General features: G+C 34.8%; 1 protein-coding gene across 1 annotated transcript in view; it reads left to right on the top strand.

Moving 5' to 3' along the window:
* Lim1 (LIM homeobox 1) overlaps positions 1 to 22423 on the top strand; it is a 330680-nt gene that overhangs the window by 154601 nt on the left and 153656 nt on the right. The gene's annotated exons all lie outside the window — the stretch shown is intronic.

Below are 22423 nucleotides of genomic sequence, written 5' to 3'. Positions count from 1 at the left end.
GCGCCATAGTTCTATAGATGAACGCCATTTAGGGATATCGCCATAAAGGTGGACCAGGGGTGACCCTAGAATGCGTTTGTACAATATGGGTATCAAATGAAAGGTGTTAATAATTATTTAAAACGTAGTGGGCCTTAGTTCTATAGGTGGACGCCTTTTCGAGATATCGCCATAAAGGTGGACCAGGGGTGACTCTAGAATGTGTTTGTACGATATTGGTATCAGATTAAATGTATTAATGAGGGTTTTAAAAGGAAGTAGCCCTTAGTTGTATATGTGAAGGCGTTTTCGAGATATCGACCAAAATGTGGACCAGGGAGACCCAGAACATCTTATGTCGGGTACCACTAATTTATTTATATATGTCATACCACGAACAGTATTCCTGCCAAAATTCCAAGGGCTTTAGATTTCGCCCTGCATAACTTTTTCATTTTCTTCTACTTAATATGGTAGGTGTCACACCCATTTTACACAGTTTTTTCTAAAGTTATATTTTGCGTCAATAAACCAATCCAATTACAATGTTTCATCTCTTTTTTCATATTTGGTACAGAATTATGGCATTTTTTTAATTTTTCGTAATTTTCGATATCGGAAAAGTGGGCGTGGTAATAGTCGGATTTCGGCCATTTTTTATACCAAGATAAAGTGAGTTCACATAAGTACGTGAACTAAGCTTAGTAAACATATATCGATTTTTGCTCAAGTTATCGTGTTAACGGCTGAGCGGAAGGACAGACGGTCGACTGTGTATAAAAACTGGACGTGGATTCAACCGATTTCGCCCATTTTCACAGAAAACAGTTATCGTCATAGAATCTATGTCCCTACCAAATTTCACAAGGATTGGTAAATTTTTGTTCGACATATGGCCTTAAAAGTATTCTAGACGAATTAAATGAAAAAGGGCGGAGTTACGCCCATTTTGAAATTTTCTTTTATCTTTGTATTTTGTTGCACCATATCATTACTGGAGTGGAATCTTGACATAATTTACTTTTATACTGTAAAGATATTGAATTTTTTGTTAAAATTTGACTTAAAAAAAATTTTTTTTAAAAGTGAGCGTGTTCGTCATCCGATTTCGCTAGTTTTTATTTAGCACACATATAGTAATAGTAGTAACGTGCCTACCAAATTTCATCATGATATCTTCAACGACTGCCAAATTACAGCTTGCAAAACTTTTAAATTACCTTCTTTTAAAAGTGGGCGGTGCCACGCCCATTGTCCAAATTTTTTTAAGTTTTCTATTCTACGTCATAAGTTCAACTCACCTACCAAGTTTCATCGCTTTATCTGTCTTTGGTAAGGAATTATCGCACTTTTTCGGTTTTTCGAAATTTTCGATATCGAAAAAGTAGGCGTGGTTATAGTCCGATTTCCTTGATATTCAATAGCGATCTGAGACGAGTACCCAGGAACCTATATACCAAATTTCATCAAGATACCTCAAAATTTACTCAAGTTATCGTGTTTACAGACGGACGAACGGACATGGCTAAATGAATTTCTTTTTTCATCCAGATCATTTTGATATATAGAAGTCTATATCTATCTCGATTAGTTTATGCCGTTACGGATTACCGTTATGCGAACAAAGTTAATATATTCTGTGAGCTCTGCTCAGCTGAGTATAAAAAAGCAAACAAGCAGTCATTGTTGCAAAAAATAAAAAATAAAAATATAACAAGTATTACAACAAAAAATCAGCACAGAAAAATTGCAAAGCAATGCGAATAGAAGAGGAAAAATCCCGTAATCGTGTCATATTTCAAAAACAGCAGAAAAGTTAAAATCCCAAACAAACAAGAACAAGAAAATGTAAAAACTTTGCAAAAGCGACGGGCGACCATTTTGAAAAATAAATCCCCAACAGTGAGGAACATGCAATCGCATACCAATACAGACACGTGACTTGGCGTACAAACGGCAAACGGAAGTTGAAAAGTTCAGAAGAGTGAAGAATATGGCGCAGTGAAGTAGGGAGAAGGTGAGCAGAAAAGTTGAGAGGGCGCGAGAATAAAGTACGACAATAAAATTCGCTGAGTGTAGATTGTATTTTGGGGGAAGTCAAAATAAACAAGAAAAAATGTTTGAAGACGGGTGGAATTAAGTTTTATATAGCCAATAGTGAATGCTTGATTTGTAGGCGGTTCTAAAATTCTACAGGATATATGTAGATAAATCTTGGGTTGAGTATTCTTTTTTTTTTTTTTTTGATGACGTTTTTGAATTCATTCTTCAAAATATGCTCCTATTCCGGCTTCAATTTCGGTTTAGATTTACATTATGCAATAAAAAGATGAAGACAAACTTATGTATTTTTTTTTTTACAAACTTACTTAGTGGCTCTCTATCTACGTACTAACTGCCAACTAAGTATAATGGTATTTTTTACGAATAGTGTAAGATCTTGAATTCAGTGCTGATCATAGCACTTTTCGCACATTCCGAGAAACTTAGTGAAGATTCTGAAAGCGTTATCTCAGTTCGAAATTTTTGTGTCGTATAGAACCATTGAGGAGGGATGACATAAGGCCAACAGCCACAACGTCAATTGACCTTATAACCACTTCAAATATATATATATTTATCTCTATCTTTATATATAAAAATCACGTGTCACATTGTTTGTCCGCGATGGACTCCTAAACTACTAAACCGATTTTGAATTTGTTTTGCACCCCACGTGTAGTTTGATCTAACTTGAAATATAGGATAGGTTATATCTCATTTTATATTGACAATATTATTTTATTGCAATTTTTTTTATATGTTTATACGTAATAATAAAATGTTACGTATAGGCACTGGCACTTATATTTTCAGGTGGTGCAGATATACTTCCGTGTAATTGGTTGGTGTTTAATTAAAAAATATTATAGCGAATGATATCAGGTATAGTACATCATCAGGCTCGTCTGGAGGGGGGAGGGGGGTGGAGGGATTACCCACGGAACCTGGGTTTCTGAGGGGGCTCGCGAGATAGAAGTACTAAGACATTTTTTTTTATTTCAGGAGTCTTTGTTCCATGTGCAATTTTTAAGCCGAATTTCAAAAGCAACGAATATCTGCATTTCGTTTTAATATTATAGTGAAGTGTGAAAAATAAAAATCTATATACATAAAAGGAAAGGCTAAACTGTGTGTTAGTTGGTCTCCGGTGTTTGAAGAGATGCGTCGGTCGATTATGTGCAAACGTGGACCCGGCTACCCCTAGAATGTGTTTATAGAATATGGATAACAAATGAAAGCTGTTGATGAGTGCTTTAGTACGGTATATTATACCGCTAGGTGAGAACTTTTTTTATTCAAAGTTTTCGGATACGCCATTCCTTTTTTATATTTTCGCCCTATTCTAGAGAAAAGTCAGAAAAAACTGGCCCAAAGAGGTCATGTCTCAAATAAAAAGAGCTTATTCAACTAAAATTTTTGAAAAAATAAAATTGCTCGGTTTTTTATTCCAGATTTGCGCCTGCGGATATCCTATTCTATTTTCTAGCCTCAGTTTATTAAAAATTAAGTATGATATATTTAAATAAAAGTTAGCGAAAATTTGGTATAAAAAGTCGCGCGATTTTTTATTTCAAATGTTTGTCTGCGGCGCCATTTTTCCTTAATCTGGTCTCATCACAGTGCAAATTAGATTAAAAGTTGGATCCTTCAGGACTTCTTTGAAATAAAAGGAACATATTCAACTAAACTTCCAACCCATCCTGCGAAATTTTTTTGGTTTGGTGCTTATCTTAAATTGTTATATGTGGTTATAGTCTTTGTCCTGAAATGGTCATAAAGTCCGACAGAAATTTAAAAAATGAACATAAGGTTAAATTAAGAAAGGTTATAAAGTCATGTGCCCATACGACCATTTGAAGTGGTTATGCCAATCGATCTTATGGCCATTTGAAAAGGTAATAACGTCAATTGGGATTTTGGCTGTTGACTATATGTTACCCCAGTACCATTGATATGTAAAAGAGATGTCATTCTTGGCGCAGCAGTGATACTAGGTTATTTAATATAATCAAGCAACCTGATGTATTCATTGGTTGAACGATTTCAACTTCAGATTTATCTTTCTCACTCTGATCAAAATAATGGTTGCGGTTGCGATATCGTTCCTTATCTGATCAAAACAATGGTGACGATTCCTGTTTAGTTCCGTTTCGTTGTTATTATCTGATGAAAACAATGGATGCGACTTCGGTTTTTTCTTTATTATTCTTTTTATCTCATCAAAACACCGGTAGCGATTCCAGTTTCATTCCTTATCGTTCTTTTTATCTGATCAAAACAAGTGTTTGGATTCCGGTTTGTTTTCTTTATCGCTATTTTTATTCAATCAAAACGAAAATTGCAATTTTGGTTTTTTTATTTAAAAAAAAAAAATTGGCTTTTCTCTTTATTTCATCAAAAAAAAAAAATTGCTACTCCGGTTTCGTTCGTGATCATTCTTTTTTCAAAGAAACGGTTGCGATTCCGGTTTCGTTCCTTATCGTTTTTTTTATCTCGTCAAAAGAACGGTTGTTATTTTATTTTTGATTTTTATAGCTCTCACAGTTTCATTTCGTTCTCTTTTTTGTTAAAATTTCGAAAATTAAGTTTTTGTAAAATTTAGATAAAACTAAACTTGAAAAAAAGTGAAATTTTGTGAGCTGTGCATGTATTTTGTGGAATTTCTTAACTCTTAGAACTATTTTACATGCATAAATGATGGAAAAGATTAAACTGAAATTCCCTCGGTTTGAAATGGATTTCCTGAAGACTTTAGATGAAATTACCCATAAAGAAATCTTTATATCTGTTTCGATTATTTTACTCATGTCACCATAAAACCTAGCGCTGCTGGTTATAAATTGCAAAAGCAATGTGAGACGCATCGGGAGCAAAACGAGGGGCATGGAGTGAAACAAGTGCATCCAACCAAATCAAACCACTAAAGCCACCCCGTAAAACTGACGGTCGGAGGAGGAGGAAATCGGAGAGAGTAGGCAAAAAGTATAAGAGACACACAAAAGAGGGAAACATGCTGCTGCTTGGGTTAGCAATTTTTATAGACCCCAAACGTGGCGGCAATGGCAGTTGTAGCAACAACAAAAAAGAAAATATTTGTGCAGTAAAATTTTACATCCATGAATATATACAAACACATATAGTTTTATAGAGCTGACTGACACAAAAGAACAAGGACAATGTGGGGGCCTCGGTGAAAGGTTTGCCGACGGCGACGTTAAAAATACGAGCAATAGCGGGGGAAGAGAAAATACTGAGAAATATAAAAATGGATGCTGCGCATGCCATACAATGCCAGCCATGAAAATCCAAATCCAGCTGTCGAAAACAGTGCAAATACCAATACATTGATAAACACGATAATGCACACAAACAAACGTACATACATATATTGTATAAAGCTACAAACAAAAGCACTTGTGGCTAAAAGGACATTTTGGGGGAGCTAACGCCGTGAGGGATGCGCCTCGCATGATGACTGTAAAGATGAATGAGTGACAACCTAAAGGTAAGGGAAAGTAGTGAGCTTACTATGAGGTGAGCAAACAACAACAACAACAACAGCTATAAAGGCACAACGACTGGCATGCAAGGGATAATATGGAGACGAAATATTGGCAGCTGCCACACAATGTCTGTTGTGAACGCGACTTTTATATACATATATGAGCTTATATACATAAATATGTATGAATATTCATGTGGCTTTGTTTTATATTATCTCGCTTGACTTCTACATACATTTTGTAGGTATATCTTGAAATTGTATGCCATGTCGCGCAAAATAAGGTTATGTACACATGCCGGGTGCAAAAAAATGGAAAAAATAAAGCGTGAAAAAGCTTTAATGCAAACAGGCAGGAAGCAACTTGGAGGCACATATGTAGCAAAAATAAAAAAAAAAATTTTTAAAGAGGAATATTGCAAAATGAATTAAAATAAAATGGCTCGTACTGGCTGTGACATCAAATACCCAAACAGCTGAATGCAAGGTTGCAAATGTCGGTTGCTCTGTACTGGAAATAATTTGATGCGGTGCAAATTTAATAAAATCGAATTTTATTTGTCAACAGCACAAACCATACATACTACAATATATGCGGGAATATATTTTTCACAGAAAATTAACATGCGTTTTGGCCATATGTGAGGAAGACGAGAGGAATAAAACTACTGCCAAAAAATATTTAAATTTCAAAACAAACTTTAATGCACAATCGTAAGAAACTTCTTCAGAACATGAAAAATCTTATTGATTTTTCGGCACAAAAATTTTGATTTAATAGTGAAGAAAAATTTTCTGCATATAAGACAGGTTTTCTTGTTTTGCGAAAAATATCATTGTTTTGAGGAAGAAATTTATATAGTAAAAAATCGGAGGCATGACATAAGATCAACGACCATAAGTGGCCATATGCCCACCTCAAATGGCCACAAAGTTAATTGAAGTTATGTCCTCATGAAAAAGAAGTCAACTGTTTTTTCTCAAGTGGCCATAAGGTCAAATATTTCATTTCGCACCTCCACGTATTAAAAATTTAACTTTTGAATTACAGTTGTGTTTGCTATATTTTTGTAAGAGGACCTTATTCAACTAAAAGTATAGATGGTAGATCTTTCTCTATATTCCGGTTTCATTTGATTATAAACCCGGCATTAATACTGCTCCAGTGTGGATTAAAATGAGAATAATTTATTTAAAAGTTAGTGAAAATTTGGAGCAAATAATCCATTGATACGTAAATTTTTGTGGGCCTTTCTATTCATATATGTATTATGTGTTCCACATATGGACCAAATCGGACCACAAATACGATTTTTTTGAATATATTGATCTTTGCGCCACCTAGCGGCGATTTTTTTCATAGTTCGCTTTCTATTCTTGTATGTATTATGTGTTCCAAATATGAGCCAAATCGGACCACAAATACGATTTTTGTGAATATATCGATCCTTGCGCCGCCTAGCGGCGATTTTTTTCTTATTATTGCATTGTGATCGGGTTCTGAACTATATTCCAAGTTTCAACCGTGTAGCTTATCGTGAAGGTACTTAAATTTCAATTACAAAATTCGTGGCAGCCAGCCAACCAGCCATCCAACCAACCAGCCTATCAAGTCAACCTAAATAAAACCGTTTAATTAAAAATGGTCATAAAGTCAATTGATCGCCGGAATCAGTGAACGGCTAACCGGCCGGTGGGTGGCCGATGGTAAATAGTGGATTGTTGGACGTTGCCAAAGTTATCAATAAATGTAGAACTGCCGAGCTGATGGATTAGGCAATGAGGGATGGTGATTGCTAATCGCTGAGTACGGTGGGAGATTAGAATACGGGAAATTAGAAAGAGCGCTGGAACAAAAAGGAATTTAAAAGTTCTAGCAGACAGTCTGATAAGGCATTGCAGAGTCTACAACCACTGCTGTAAATCAGAACACAATAAAATGACGCCCACCATAGCCAGAGAATTGGCAAACATACATTATAAAGATTTAGAAATACTAAACTTCACGCAACGAGATTAGGTCACAAAAGATCTAGATTAGGCCTTTTGTTTCAGTGAAATCCTCATCATGCGAAGGATAATCGCGAAAAACGTTTCAAGTGTCAATTTCTGAAAGCAATGACTTCTTGCTGATAACCGTTATTATTTCTTTTTTCATTGCTAAAATATCATATATATTATAAGCCCCTATTACCGTTTACAACTCAACTTTGGTTGGGTTGAAATTTCGCAATTTGGTATTACAGATTACAACTCAACCTGTCAAAAAAAATTTCGGTTGAGTTGTCTAGCCTTACAACTTTTTGTGGCATTGCCGGTTACAACCTTGTGTGGGTGTAGTTGTCAAAGACGTCAAAATCTTACAACTGCTTACTAACAGTTGTCTCATACAATTTTGCAGTTGTTTTGAAAAAATGTTACGTTTTAGAAGACGGTTCACCACCTAATTTTTAACAAAAATTTTCAAAGTTGGTATCAAAAGACACGTTTCGACCTCCGATTTAAGAATCCGAAAACAAAAATTGTAATTCTTTACGACAGCATGACACTGCTGATACGCGTCCAAAAATATCGAGAGAGGTGCCAAAAGACGCTATTAATCTCGAGAACAATAATCCGAAAGCGGAAAATAAACATTTTATCTCTGTCCGGAGATATTTTCAGTTGAAGTTGGCGATTTTCATGTGGTTGTTGTAATGTTGTTGTCTTTTTTCGGTTTGTGTTTAATATCTTTTGAACGAGTTAAAATTTGTATTTTGCGCCTTCGGATTATTAATACTGATGTCAAGACGCGTCGTTTAATACCTCTCTCGATATTTTTGGACACGTATTAGCAGTGTCATGCTGTCGTAAAGAATTACCACAAACATTAATTCTAATAAAATCTAATTTCATGTGGTTGTTGTATTTTGCCAGATTTTTTGTATACAGAAATGCAGAAAGGTGTTGGACCCAACCAGGATTATTTTTACGAATCGCGGCCAAAGGCTGCCAACGCAGAAAGATGTTCTGTGCAAAAAAACTGTGCACCGGGCCTCATATTTCGGACCCTCTCGAGCCATTTTGTGGGTCTTTGTAAATATCTTTCGAAAGAAATAAAATTTTTAATTTTCGCTTTCGAATCCTAAAAACGGAGATGGAAACCCGTCTTTTGATACCACCTTTGATAAGAGTTAGATGGTGCACGGGCTTATAAAACGTTATCAAAAAAAACAAAAAATTTAAAGCCGGTAATTAAACCTTTTTTAATCAAACAATAATAAACAATTTTGTACACATTTCTAGAAAACCCAACGTTTAAACGAATTACATTGAATAACTTTTTGACTTTATTGATATTCCATAGTTGGACGAGGCTGGTCGCAGTTTGGATGCAGCCAAAATAGGTGAAATTATGCGAGTCCCATTGATACTAATCACTACTCCTGGGAATCCTATTTGAGTAAAATACAGTTTTTTCTGTTAGGGTTTTAATCTACTTCGCACAAATACGCATCTCAATTATATCTAATACTAGTCCAACACCAAAATCATTTCCACAGCATATTTGATAGCTACCGTCAGCAAGGAATCGGAGTGTGGCACATAATTTTAAAATACGAACGCGTATGCGGAAATCGTTCTTAATTTTGTTTAGTACTGAGTAAAATGCTTTCTTTCCAATCTGCAAAATAACTTCATATGAAGCTCATTATTTGTCACTTAAACATTTTCTTACTTGGTGCTTGGTAGTTCCAAGGGATTGGAATGATCACGCAAATGTTTCCGTATTCGCGACATGTCAATCACCAACATTTTCGCCAGTTTAAAATAGATTTCATATAACATTAATAAAAAAATCACATTTGAAAATGCTTAAATTTCTGCCACAAATTGATCAGCTGTTCATTTATCTGTCAAATCATCACTTTCTTAGCTTGGCAGCACCAATTCAACTTCAACTGAAATAAGTTGTAATTCGTAATACCAAACAGGAGTTGAGTTGTCTGAAAGTTGAGTTGTTTTAATTACAACCCAACCAAGTTGAGTTGTGTACCGTAATAGGCCCCATAATTTCCGTCATATATCATAGTCTGTGATAAACTAAAAAAAAAGGTATAAAAAATTAGGCAATCCACAAGGTCAAACACTCAACGTATGTGCTATATTTTAAACCTGTCATGTGTGTGTTGTTGTTTATCATATTAAAATATAATTCAGCAGTGCTAAGTTATTGTTAAAGAAATTCAGGCCTGGTCTGAATTCCGATTCCGATACATTTTTTCGGAATCGAAATGGATTGGTGTTCCCAATTTCGATTCCGACCAAAAATTATCGGTTTGAAAAGTATTGCTTCTGAGCAGTCGGAATGAAAATTAATTGCCAGATTATACGCGAATGTTGCGATATTAGTCTTTCAAATAATTTTTTTTTAATTCTTCATTTTATTTGGAACAGTTATATTTGAGTTAAATTGGCATAATAAACCTTTCTTTAAAAACTTCTATGAAGAAATCTATTGGGCAAACAAATCGATGCTGATCGAAATGAAGTCGACCTGTTCTGAATTCCGATCCAGCGCATTTTTACGATTCGCACGCACAATAGCACGTCTTCTTGCGTCTGTGCATCCAAAAACCATACCTGCAGGCATTTTTTAATTAAAACAAAATTTTATGATAACACATAAACAAAAACAACTGATTAAACTGGTTATCGAATCGGAATGAAAACGATTCGAAATCGACTTCGAATCGATTCTTTACAATCGGAATTTAGAACACCAAATAGAAACCGAGTCGAAATCAATGTCGTTTTACTTTTCATTCTGAGTTTGAATTCAGAACAGTCCTGATTATTTATTTCAAAAAACTTTAAAGAATTTTCGTAACAAAATGCAATAAAGCAACGAAAAATTGGTAAGCAGGAATGAAAATACAAGCGGTTGCATAAATTTAGATTTTTTATTGCTTTTATTAACGGCTCTTCTTACGGAATACGACATACAACAACGCGTTGTAGTGTTTACAATGCCGTACTTTAAAAAATACTCTATAAGACATTAAGAGACCTGTTGAGGTATCTAATTGTGATCTTTTCAAAACAAAGCCACTTTTGAGCTTTCTTGAAAAATTATGATTGCCGCTTACCCCTCTTATATGTCTATCTATCTACTCGCATTCGCAAGCATTAGCGATGCTTAATTATACTCAGTTGAGCAGAGCTCACAGAGTATATTAACTTTGATTGGATAAAGGAATATAAAGGAATCGAGATAGATATAGACTTCCATATATCAAAATCATCAGTATCGAAAAAAAAAATTTGATTGAACCATGTCCATCCGTCCGTCCGTCTGTCCGTTAACACGATAATTTGAGTAAATTTTGAGGTATCTTGATGAAATTTGGTATGTAGGTTCCTGCGCACTCACCTCAGATCGATGAACGATATCGGACTATAACCACGCACACTTTTTCGATATCGAAAATTTCGAAAAACCGAAAAAGTGTGATAATTCCTTACCAAAGACGGATAAAGCGATGAATCTTGGTAGGTGAGTTGAACTTATGACGCAGAATAGAAAATTAGTAAAATTTTGGCCAACGGGCGTGGCACCGCCCACTTTTAGAAGAAGGTAATTTAAAAGTTTTACAAGCTGCAATTTGGCAGCCGTTCAAGATATCATGATGAAATTTGGCAGGAACGTTACACCTATTACTATATGTATGCTTAATAAAAATATGCAAAATCGGAGAACGACCACGCCCACTTAAAAAAAATTTTTTTTTCAAGTCAAATTTTAACAAAAAATTTAATATCTTTACAGTATAAAAGTAAATTATGTCAACATTCGACTACAGTAATGATATGGTGCAATAAAATACAAAAATTAAAGAAAATTTCAAAATGGGCGTGGCTCCGCCCTTTTTCATTTAATTTGTCTAGGATACTTTTAATGCCATAAGTCGAACAAAAATTTACCAATCCTTGTGAAATTCGGTAGGGGCTTAGCTTCTAGCACGATAACCGTTTTCTGTGAAAAAGGGCGAAATCGGCTGAAGCCACGCGTAGTTTTTATACACAGTCGACCGTCTGTCCTTCTGCTCTGCACTTAACACGATAACTTGAGCAAAAAACGATATATCTTTATTAAACTCAGTTCACATACTTATCTGAACTCACCTTGTATTGGTGTAAAAAATGGCCGAAATTCGACTATAACCGCGCCCACTTTTTCGATATCGAAAGTTACGAAAAATAAAAAAAATGCCATAATTTTATACCAAATATGAAAAAAGGAATGAAACATGGTAATTGGATTGGTTTATTGACGAAAAATATAACTTTAGCAAAAAAATTTGCAAAATGGGTGTGACACTTATCATATTAAATAGAATAAAATGAAAAAGTTCTGCAGGGCGAAATCAAAAGCCCTTGGAATCTTGGCAGGAATACTGTTCGTGGTATTACATATATAAATAAATTAGCGGTACCCGACAGATGATGTTCTGGGTCACCCTGGTCCACATTTTGGTCAATATCTCGAAAACGCGTTCACATATACAACTACCACCACTCCCTTTTAAAATACTCATGAACACCTTTGATTTGGTACCCGTATCGTACAAACAGATTCTAGAGTCAGCCCTGGTCCACCTTTATGGCGATATACCATATGCATATTATGCTCATATGCATATTTTTGTGACTGCTTGTTCTGTTTAGGTATGATAATCAGTGTCAAAATTCTCAAATTTACATATTAAATAAAATGTAAGGTGCTAATACTAGAATATCCTTTCAATGCTGCAACTTTATTCTGTATCGTATATACATATATAACGAGCAAAAACTACTGTAAGCCAATATAAGGAATAAGATAGGGGTGGCAGCGCTGTTCATTCATTGTGAAATTTTTATGCTTAAACATGAGTTTGGCTAGTACTACAATAAAAAAATTGTTAAGAAGTGCTTTTTCTTTGATCGCAGAATGAATAGATGCAAGTTAAGATTATATATTGTAATATGGTTTAAGTGAGTTTTGTGCCAAAATTTTACAGGAAATGAGTTCCACACAATTTACTAAATTTATAATGGCCCCACCGTTACGCTTCTATTTGACCTTTCCCGAGCACTACTAATTAAATTTTTAAATTTTAGTTTACCTGAATCTATTTCTAACTTTACTTATTCCCTTTTACTTATAATAATTCAATTATCATTTGACAAATTTTATTTAAAATTATAAAAGTTTTACAGAATAGTATCGCGATCGTCACAATGGAAACTCCCATATGAAGAACAAAATAAATGAATAACAACAATTTAGTATATCTTACTTTGCATGGCTCTTCAGCCTTAGCATTAAAGTTTTGTTTGATTCATCAGTTCAGCTTTTATCTTTACAGAATTACATGCCTCATATAAAAAAACTTTGTATCAAATGCAGTAAGCCTTATTTTATTTATTTATTTATCTACTATAACTCAAAAACAAAGCGGTCGACTGTTAAAAATTTAAAGTAAATTGTATATAATTATAGGCATTACAATTTCCATTATACAGAAAGTAATGTTATTTAATTAGCATTTATATAAGTGTCCCCAGTGGCGGGTCATCGTGAGGAGCTCAGAAGGAAGGTTACGCGAGGTATCAGAAAGGAGCGTGGTGCCCATAAGGGGGCTAACGCGACGTGCTCATAAAAGAGCCGGATGCCCAGTAGGGGAAACGCGCGAACTGGTTGAAGTACCGATGTATCCAATCCATCCATATACGATATTGTGCCTGTTGTGCCGGAAGAAATAATAATTCCAGCATATTAAAAAATAAATTAGCTTATATCTCTTAGTTTATATAGGCGAGTATTGCATCACGTATATTGGCAAAAGTACATTAAAGACTGATACAGCTATACAAGTCATTGTAGTACGAGCACCAGATAAGCAGAGGATTATTCTTAGCAAAGTTTCGACGACAAAGGGGTAAATAAAAAGGAACGTAGTGTCTGGAAACCCTAGGAGGAACTGCAAAAAACAATCGGCTGAGAAGATCAGCAAAATCAATTTCTCCAATAATGAAGTTATGGATGAACAATACCCCCAGTAATATTCTCCGGTTTTCCAGAGTGGGTAAGCTAATAAGAAGAAGTCTATTTCTGTATGGTGGAAAGTGGAGACTTGAGTCCCAGTTAAGGCCACGTAATGCGAATATCAAAAATTGCTTTTGAACTGACTCAAGACGCTTTATATGATTTTGAGAAACAGAGCACCAAACGCATGAGCAATACTCAAGTATTGGATGGACCAGCGATGTGTAAAGAATGTTAGTGAGGTACGGATCGTCGAACTATTTAGCCCATCTTTTAACGAACCCAAGTACACCCAACGCTTTGCTGGCAATAGATGAAATATGCATATTGGAACTCAGCTTCGGATCAAAAAGAACACCTAGATCATTTACAATAGATATACGCTCCAAAGGGGTACCATCTATTACATACGGTTTCACTCTGTGAAATGTTATATGCTTATATTTAGAGCAATTTACAGCTAGTAAATTTGTTGTGCACCAACAATGGAAGGAGTCTAAGTGGGCCTGAAGAAGATCCAGGGAACTCAAATCGGTAGAACAGTAAGTGTAGCAAAGTTTTACATCATCCGCATACATTATAATATGGGAATGTAATATTATCTGTGGCAAGTCGTTTATGAATAGGGTAAAGAGCAAAGGGCCTAGATGACTTCCCTGAGGTATGCCGGAGGAAACTCCAAACGATTCCGAGAGATTGCACTTGAACAGGACTTTTTGGGTCCGGTTAGAAAGATAGCTTTTCAGTCACATTAATAGGTCAAACGGAAACCCAGTAAATCAAGCTTATGAATAAGTAACTCATGGTTGACGGTATCGAATGCTTTGCTGAAATCAGTATAGATGACATCCATTTGCTTGTTCGCTAAAAATCCTTCCACAAGAGGTAAATACTAGCAAGTTTGTAGTGGTTGACCTTTGATGAATGAAGCCATTTTGGCATGGAGATAAAAGGGAAAAGCACTGATATTGAAGTTTACTGGTGACAATCTGTTCAATAACTTTAGGAATAGCCGAAAATTAGCAATACCCCTGTAGTTCTCAACTTTTGACCTATATAGGGGTATAATCTGGTGTTATCTAGCGTTAAAACTTTTTGGAGGGTACCTATCTAGTTAAATGTACATTGCAATATAAATAAATGTAAATGTCTAAATGCACATAAATAAAGCATGTATGTGACAGCACATTTTACTATTATCAAAAGTTGTTCCTTTTTTCCTACAAAATTTATGCAAATATTGGATGTTTTTACATAGATTTGTTGTTTGCGATAACGTTGAATATTTTTAAAATAAATATTTCACTTTTGAATTTACATATAATTCAGTTTAAATGAGTTTGATTCATGTGTATTTGAAAATTGTATGTGTGCTAATGTGAATGTTCGCCAAAGCAAGGACACGAGAAAAGCTTTACTATGAGTGGTGTTTTGTTTTTAGAATTTATGTGATTCTCTAGCTTTTTGTTTTTGTTGTTGTTTTTCTGTTTTGTTTTTTACCTACAATATTTATGCAGTAACCTACCGGCTTTGTTATTTCAAAATGGATTTCAAATGTTTCTGTTTTTGATGCTGTTGGCTTTAATTTTGTTTTAGATATAAATCATTTCATTCGGCTTTCTATGTACCACGAATCTGCCCAATGAATATTATAATAAATGCAAAAATGAAAAACTGTGTGTTAGGCCGATATACTAAGATTAGAATTAAATAAATATACTTATTAAAATACTCACACATAGATACTATGCACGTACATTTTGTTCGAAATATGGTACCACAGTCAATGAAGATAAATATTGTGACGAATATGAGTGACACTAAGTGATACTCACATCCCTAGTCTGATGCTAAGTAAATAAAGTCACAACAACAATAAAGCAGGCAGTCACTTGTATCTACATAAACGAGTCAATCATTATGTCTACACATATGTACGTATACGCAGCTGAGAAGCAACGGACAACCACATGCATATATCTGAGATACTCCCGAAAGTATGCAATGAGAGAAGCTATAAAATCGTGCAACTGTAGTTACAACTGAGAAATTTGATAGCTGATGGCCAACTAGTAGATTCTGGAAATGGAAGCGCCTAGAAGATGCGAAATCAAAGAGTATAAAAGGCAGCGACAGATAGAGGCGCTAGAGTCAGTTTTGATTAAGCACGCAATCTGTCGGGCAATAAAAAAAAAAATAAATGTAAGGCGCGATAACCTCCGAAGAGATCTAAGGCCGAGCTTCTCTTCCAATTTGCGTCGTGCTCCTATTGATTTTCCCTACAAATCGGCCGGACGGGACCTACATGTTTTATGCCGACTCCGAACGGCATCTGCAAGGCAGATGAGTTTTCACTGAGAGCTTTTCATGGCAGAAATACACCCGGAGCGCTTGCCAAACACTGCCGAGGGGCGACCCCGCTTAGAAAAATTTTCTTCTAATTGAAAAACCTTATTTCTAAAATTTTGATGTTGCTTTGCCCGAGGTGTGAACCCAGGGCATACGGTGTGGTAGGCGGAGCACGCTACCATCACACCACGGTGGCCAAATTAATAATACCAATTATTGTGAAGTACTTTAATAAAGGCCATTTTGCATTATTAAATATTGGAGTTATTTATTCAACAGTTTAGTGATTCGAACCTTAGTAGAAGATTTGAAATAAGCGGAATTTCAGTAAATTCGTTACAATATAATAAGAGCCACCAGTCTGATACGAGTGGCGAGTAACTCGCTGGAAATCAAAAAATTGATAGCAAAGGTTTTATAAGAGGGACATGTTTGAATTGTATCGCATTTATACATGCGGTGTAGGCATCTTGATCAACTTTGATTTTTGGAAACGGAATTAATTAAATACAGTCGGAGAAATAAACTCAAATACCCCACGAAAATGTATAGAAAACATTTTGTGCACATCGCGGCCAAAAACAACCAGCGACTACCTCTTAGAAAACATTGATCAAATGGCTGCGATTAACGAGTGACGTCTCTTATCATAATTTATCCTCTTTGTCACAGTTACAGCAATCACTACATTAAAAATTGTATATCTGGATGAGAGATACGATTTTGATTGGGATTGTGCGCTCTTAGAGCAAATCATGAGAAATTGCGATTACTGAGATAGGAGGTTTTGGAATCGGCACCCGAAAAGATACAACGTTTGCTGAAAAATAGGTCAAGTAAAACCCATTATTTGGCTTGCTTGACGCACTTAGAAAATTTAGGAGTTCGTGTTTGGAAGCTCATTTTTTTGTTGTGTTGGAAATTTGTATAAAAGGAATGCACTCAAAGAGTATCGAGAGGGGATGAGGTAAGGATTGATACAGGTGCATTCACCAAGCTTTAAAGTAGTATATACATACTATGTACATATATGAAGTACTGCGCTATTCAACTTTTGAAAATCAGTTGATACTTCATTCGTGGGCAGCTCTGGAAAATCCATGCCAAAAAAGCTACACAATTAGATCGCCTTTCGTAAATCGATACCTCTAGTTGATCTTCAACCTGGTAGAACTAAGAATTTTGTTTATTTATACAATCAAGACATCAAAAATACAAGAGTCCCATTTATTCTCCAAGCAAAGGTTTGCTTTGCTATAGGTGTGTTAATAACGAGGAATAGAATAGTAAGCTTTGCAAATGTTATCGACGAGTAATTGGCTCCTTACCAAAAAGTTATCAAAGAATTATTGATTTTTTATCAAAAAGTTATTATTTTCTCGGCGAAGATTAATAGATTCACTATCGAAAAACTATTTATCAAAATTGTATTTATATTGTGGTGAATATTAGCATCACTATGCTGTTAGTAAATAATCACAACAACAAAAACAGCAAATAGCCACACTTGTGTACATGAACACATCAAATTTACACACATAATAGAAGGCGACGAAGAATATTCCACACACACAGCAGCTTAAAGAAAGGAATTATCTCACATACACATATGTAGTCATCAGCTTGTTACTCACACATAGACACGCATATAGCTAAATAACCAAGTATGCGATACAACTATTCCATGTTCGTGAAATGAGAACTATGCGAACGAGGCAACAGAGGGTATAAAAGCAACGCAAGCTGAGGAATAACTAATCAGTTTCGATTTAAACACGCTATTAGTTGTTATAATTGTGAAGTACTACCCCCAAAGTAGTCTAAATAAAGACTACTCTGCAATGCTGAATATTGGAGTTGCTTATTTGACAGTTCAGCGATTCCAACGTTAGCAGACGGTGCATAATTATCCGAAATTCCCAAAATTCGTTACAATTTTTATCAACAAAGTATCAACTTGTCATCGAAAATTTATAGATTTGTTATAGGAGTTTTACCAATTTGTCATCGGTTTTTTACCGAAAAATAGTTGATTTGATGTCGAAAATTTACCGATTTGTTATCAAAGAATTTTGATATGTTATCGAAAAGTAACCGATTACTTATGGAAATTTTAAGAAGTTGGTATCGGGTTGTTATTGATTTTTAATCGAAAAAATATCAATTTTCTATCGAAATGTTAAAGATTTCTTATCGGATCGAAACCGGTACTGATATCTCAATATGAAATCCATGACACATCTGTGACAAATAGATAACAGACCGAATTGATACCAACAAGAAGCTGATAACTCGGTGATAATAATTCGCTAACTATTATAAACCTATAACAACTATTACATACATAGATACCGACGAAGCTCTTCTCAAACAGCCAAAATTATTTGTTTTTGGTAAAGTTACCGCTGTTGTAGTTTAAATTCTACCACTTGTTAACTTGGAAACTTCAAAACATTAGTTTTCTAGACGCACACCAAAGGTACTTGGTAGCTTCGTCCTTTTTCAATTAAGCTGGCTATGCTATGAGAGTGAATGAAGGTGGTCAGGCCTAAAAAAATGCACACCGACACCAAAAAAGTTTGAAACAAAAAAGGGAGATTCCTTCACTGAGTTGGCAGAAACAGGCAGAAAAGACTTGGTGTCGATAAGCGCTCCTTACTCGCTCCGGTTATCGCTAAAAATGAATAACTGACAAGCTGTGCTACGGGATGGCCAATTTGAAGAGTAGGGGCTTTCTCTTCCCTCGGATATTAATGGTGGGTTTAGTTAGGAATGTTTTTTGGCCGCGAATCCGAAGACTTTGAATGATTTATGATAAGCATAAAAGTTGGATACCAAAAAGAGAAAGGAAAGGGAGAGTTAGTAGATGATTGCGACATAGATTATAAGAAAAGCAGAGAAACAGCATTGCTTTTCATGGTTAGTTTGGAGACAAGCCATGACAGTCTGAGTGTTGTGCCATATTTGTGCTGTTTTCTAAAATATTGGCACTAAACTAAAGAGAGATAAAGAAAAGGAAACAAGGAAGCAATTAGGGAGTTAAAGGAGATTGCAGAGAAAGGTCTTCTGCGGTTGAAGATTCCAGATAAGTAAATGTAAGAAATATGGTGCTATCGGAAGACTTGGGTAAACGGATTTGTACTCATTAAATAAAATGCCTAAGGCTGTTGCATAATAAGCGATCTGATTTACTGTCGTGTTGAAATAATGTTTTTAAATAATAATAAGATATATTTTTTTAAGTAAATCTTTTGAAAAGCTCATTTAGAATTTGTCGACCATAAAGTTTAGCCTAAATAAACTCGTTCAGAATTGCGAATAGCATATAGCATAAAAAATAGTTATACCTGGAAATAGAGCATGTAAAAACACAGGCCCCACATCATATACACACACACACTCTCAGTGAAAGATTTAGCTATTGTCGTTCATTTTAACTACAGCGACTTGAAAATGTGAACTCGAAGTCATTAATCGTTTTTTAGCTGATGTCAACTATTTTTTTTTCTACGCAGTAACGATTTTTGTTGAAGCGACAAGTGCAGAGCATGGCGACAGCACGAATGCCATTGCGGGATCATATTGCAAGACCGCATAAAATTTTTATTGCCCACAGCAAGGTTTAGAACGCACCCGGTGAAGTCATCAGTGTGTCATACTCAGTGCCTTGAAAAAAAAAAAAAAAACTTGTTTAAAAAAGTGGTAAACTGTTAGAACATAACTATGCATTAGAGAAAACAATAAAAAAATATTCAAGCGAACGTGGTTAGTAACAAATCAGGAATAACAACAAAATATAACTTAAAGTAGCTTAGAAATGCAGATAATATTTAGTGCGGCTAACTCAACAAATTACAATAAAATTCAAAGCAATACCAAAACGAGATAGCACAAAAACCAGGAAAATATTTACTTTCAGTAAACTCAAAACCTTTAGTTGCAACTCACACTTTCGTTGTATTTTAAGCGCTTTTTAATAAGTTTTCATTGAGAGTATTTGTCAATGAGGGCTGAGATCCAAAAACATTTTGGTTTTATTATTATGTGCTTTCGTTATGGTTGAAGGTGCTTAAAGTGTGTAAACTATATATATATACCTAGATACCAGCTATAGTTCTACCATATTCGGGTGTCAGAGCTCTCCAGTTAGCTCTAGTGTCGGATCTAACTAACTAACCCACTGTCATCTGACTTATAAACATTTATTATGAGAAATGTGAAAATGAAAAAGAAGGTCACACAACCTATATAAATAAGTATGCTTATACTTACCTGCATATGTGTGTGATAAAGAAAAAATTAAGATAAATAAAATATAAAAACCAAAAATTAACATTATATTAACAAATTATAGCCCGTTTTGAGTAGTGAAAGGAGTAAATAATAAGAGTAATGGTTTCGTAAATGAACCACCATTTGAAGAAATAGACAAAATTAAACACAAGTATTTTCCAAAAAAGCAAAATACGAAAATTGCTTTTCAATCCTTCCCCGTACTTCTGGGTCCAGGGCGAACAAAAAATTGTATATAAATTTAATACGATAATCTGTGCTCAAAGCTTTCAAATCAGTCAAATGTCGCCCGTCACATCATAATTGATAGCGAACGCATTTCTCGTACAAGAACTATAAGGTATAGCACGTTGGAAAAGTTTGAATCTGCCCTTCATTTTTGAAGCTACACATACCACACCTAAACACAAATATCCATTTTGAAAATAATTTCACAAATACAAGAGAAACGACGACAGATCAGAACGAAAGTGGATACTGAAGTTGGCATAACGTCGAAACCGATTTTTCTAACCAAGGGATGACGGAAAATCGTTCCAACATACATCAATTATCCATCCCGCCGGATAATCCAAATAAAGGAATAAAAATTGACTATGACAAAAAAAAAAGAATGACCAAATTTGGAAGGAATAACAATTTTTGGTCATTTTTTGGCATCATTATCACAATGTTGCTCTTTCTCAAAATTTTTTTTTTTTTTGCCTCTTTTCATTCTTCTCACCGGAATCGTAAAGTTAAGTAACTTTATTAAGAGACACTCTTTAATGATTTAACACGACGTATAACTTGACGCGATAAACTTAGAGCAGATTAAGGAACCCTCTCTTTCAATTCCGTGGACGATGCCGAACGGCATCTGTTAAGGCCGATGAATTTGCTAAGAAGACCATTTAAAAAAATTTTGAAATTTAAATTAATGTTAAAAGCCCCGTCGCAAATATTCCAGTAGGGAAATATTTGTTGATTAAGCCGGCACACAACCACTACCCGCGGCTTCCAGATTCAAGTAACCGGCTCTTAGAACCGAAGCACTCATATCAAGCTATTTGAAGAACTGTTGACTTAGTTTCCGGTGCTATTATAAAGATACAAATGTTTGTAGCACGCTTGAACTTGTTTTAAATGAAAGTTTTTCTCGCAGTAAGTTTTTATTCTTATCTTTCATGGGAACGTTTCCAAATGTTTTTAGTTACGACATCGATTTCTTAGTTTTTTTGTGATAATTTTTTTAATATTTCTTTAATATCAATGCACGTACTTTGTGTGCCTTTTGAATGTGAGGAATTATCACGTCTGAGAAAAAAAAATGTTTGCCCAGAACCTGAGAATGCTACTGAATTTGATATTGATTTGACCTATATAAGGTTTTTCTGTGTAACCATGTGAAGTATGTTCAGTCTGGGTTATTTTTAATTTTCACTTAAAGATAACAGGGTGAGAAGAGGCATTTGGTCAATAGGTTAGAAATCTGGATGAGTTGCAAGACTGGTGTACCTCCTGTACAAGGCTTAACACTTCGTACCAAAACTTAATTTCTCCATAATTATTTCTTCTATGGCTTTCTTATCCCAGAAGTTAACATGCTGAGTAAGTCTTAAGCAACGAGTTGCATCAACACGTGGAAACTTTCTGATGCCTCCTGGAAAAATGTAAGAAGGTGATGGATGAGAAAATGTTGGGATTTCCTAGTATTAGTACGATGTGTTATTTAATTTATAAGGACCAAAATTACTTAGGTATCAAAGTTTAAACTCTTCAGGATTCTGCATTGGCTATAAATGGACACTCTGTGATCAGGTTAACATTTAAGTTCAAACTTAAAAAGAAATAGATGAGCTCGACCATGTATAAAGAAGAATGGCCTGGTTATTTTGTAGTTTGTTTTTGTTTTAATCTTGATTTCTTTTTTCTGGAAATTATATTGTACTTATAAGAAAATTCCCGGTTAATCGAAATAGGAGGGCTCAGAATTTAATGTTCAATTTAGGTAACTTGTTTTGGATTGAAGTATTTATCTTCGAAGCTTGTGAAGAAAATATTACGTAACATTTTGGTATTCGTATATCTGTTATAATCATACATACTAAACATAAATACGTACATACGTTGCACACGCAATGTCTTAAATACATCTAAGTCCACATATCGCATTGTCAACGTCTACCAAACGGCTTATATACATA

The sequence above is a fragment of the Eurosta solidaginis genome, chromosome 4, assembly GCF_040869045.1.
Source record: "Eurosta solidaginis isolate ZX-2024a chromosome 4, ASM4086904v1, whole genome shotgun sequence".
Classification (NCBI taxonomy): Eukaryota; Metazoa; Arthropoda; class Insecta; order Diptera; family Tephritidae; genus Eurosta; species Eurosta solidaginis.
Note: the sequence above shows the minus strand (reverse complement) of the source record. Positions and strands in the feature narration are given on the sequence as shown.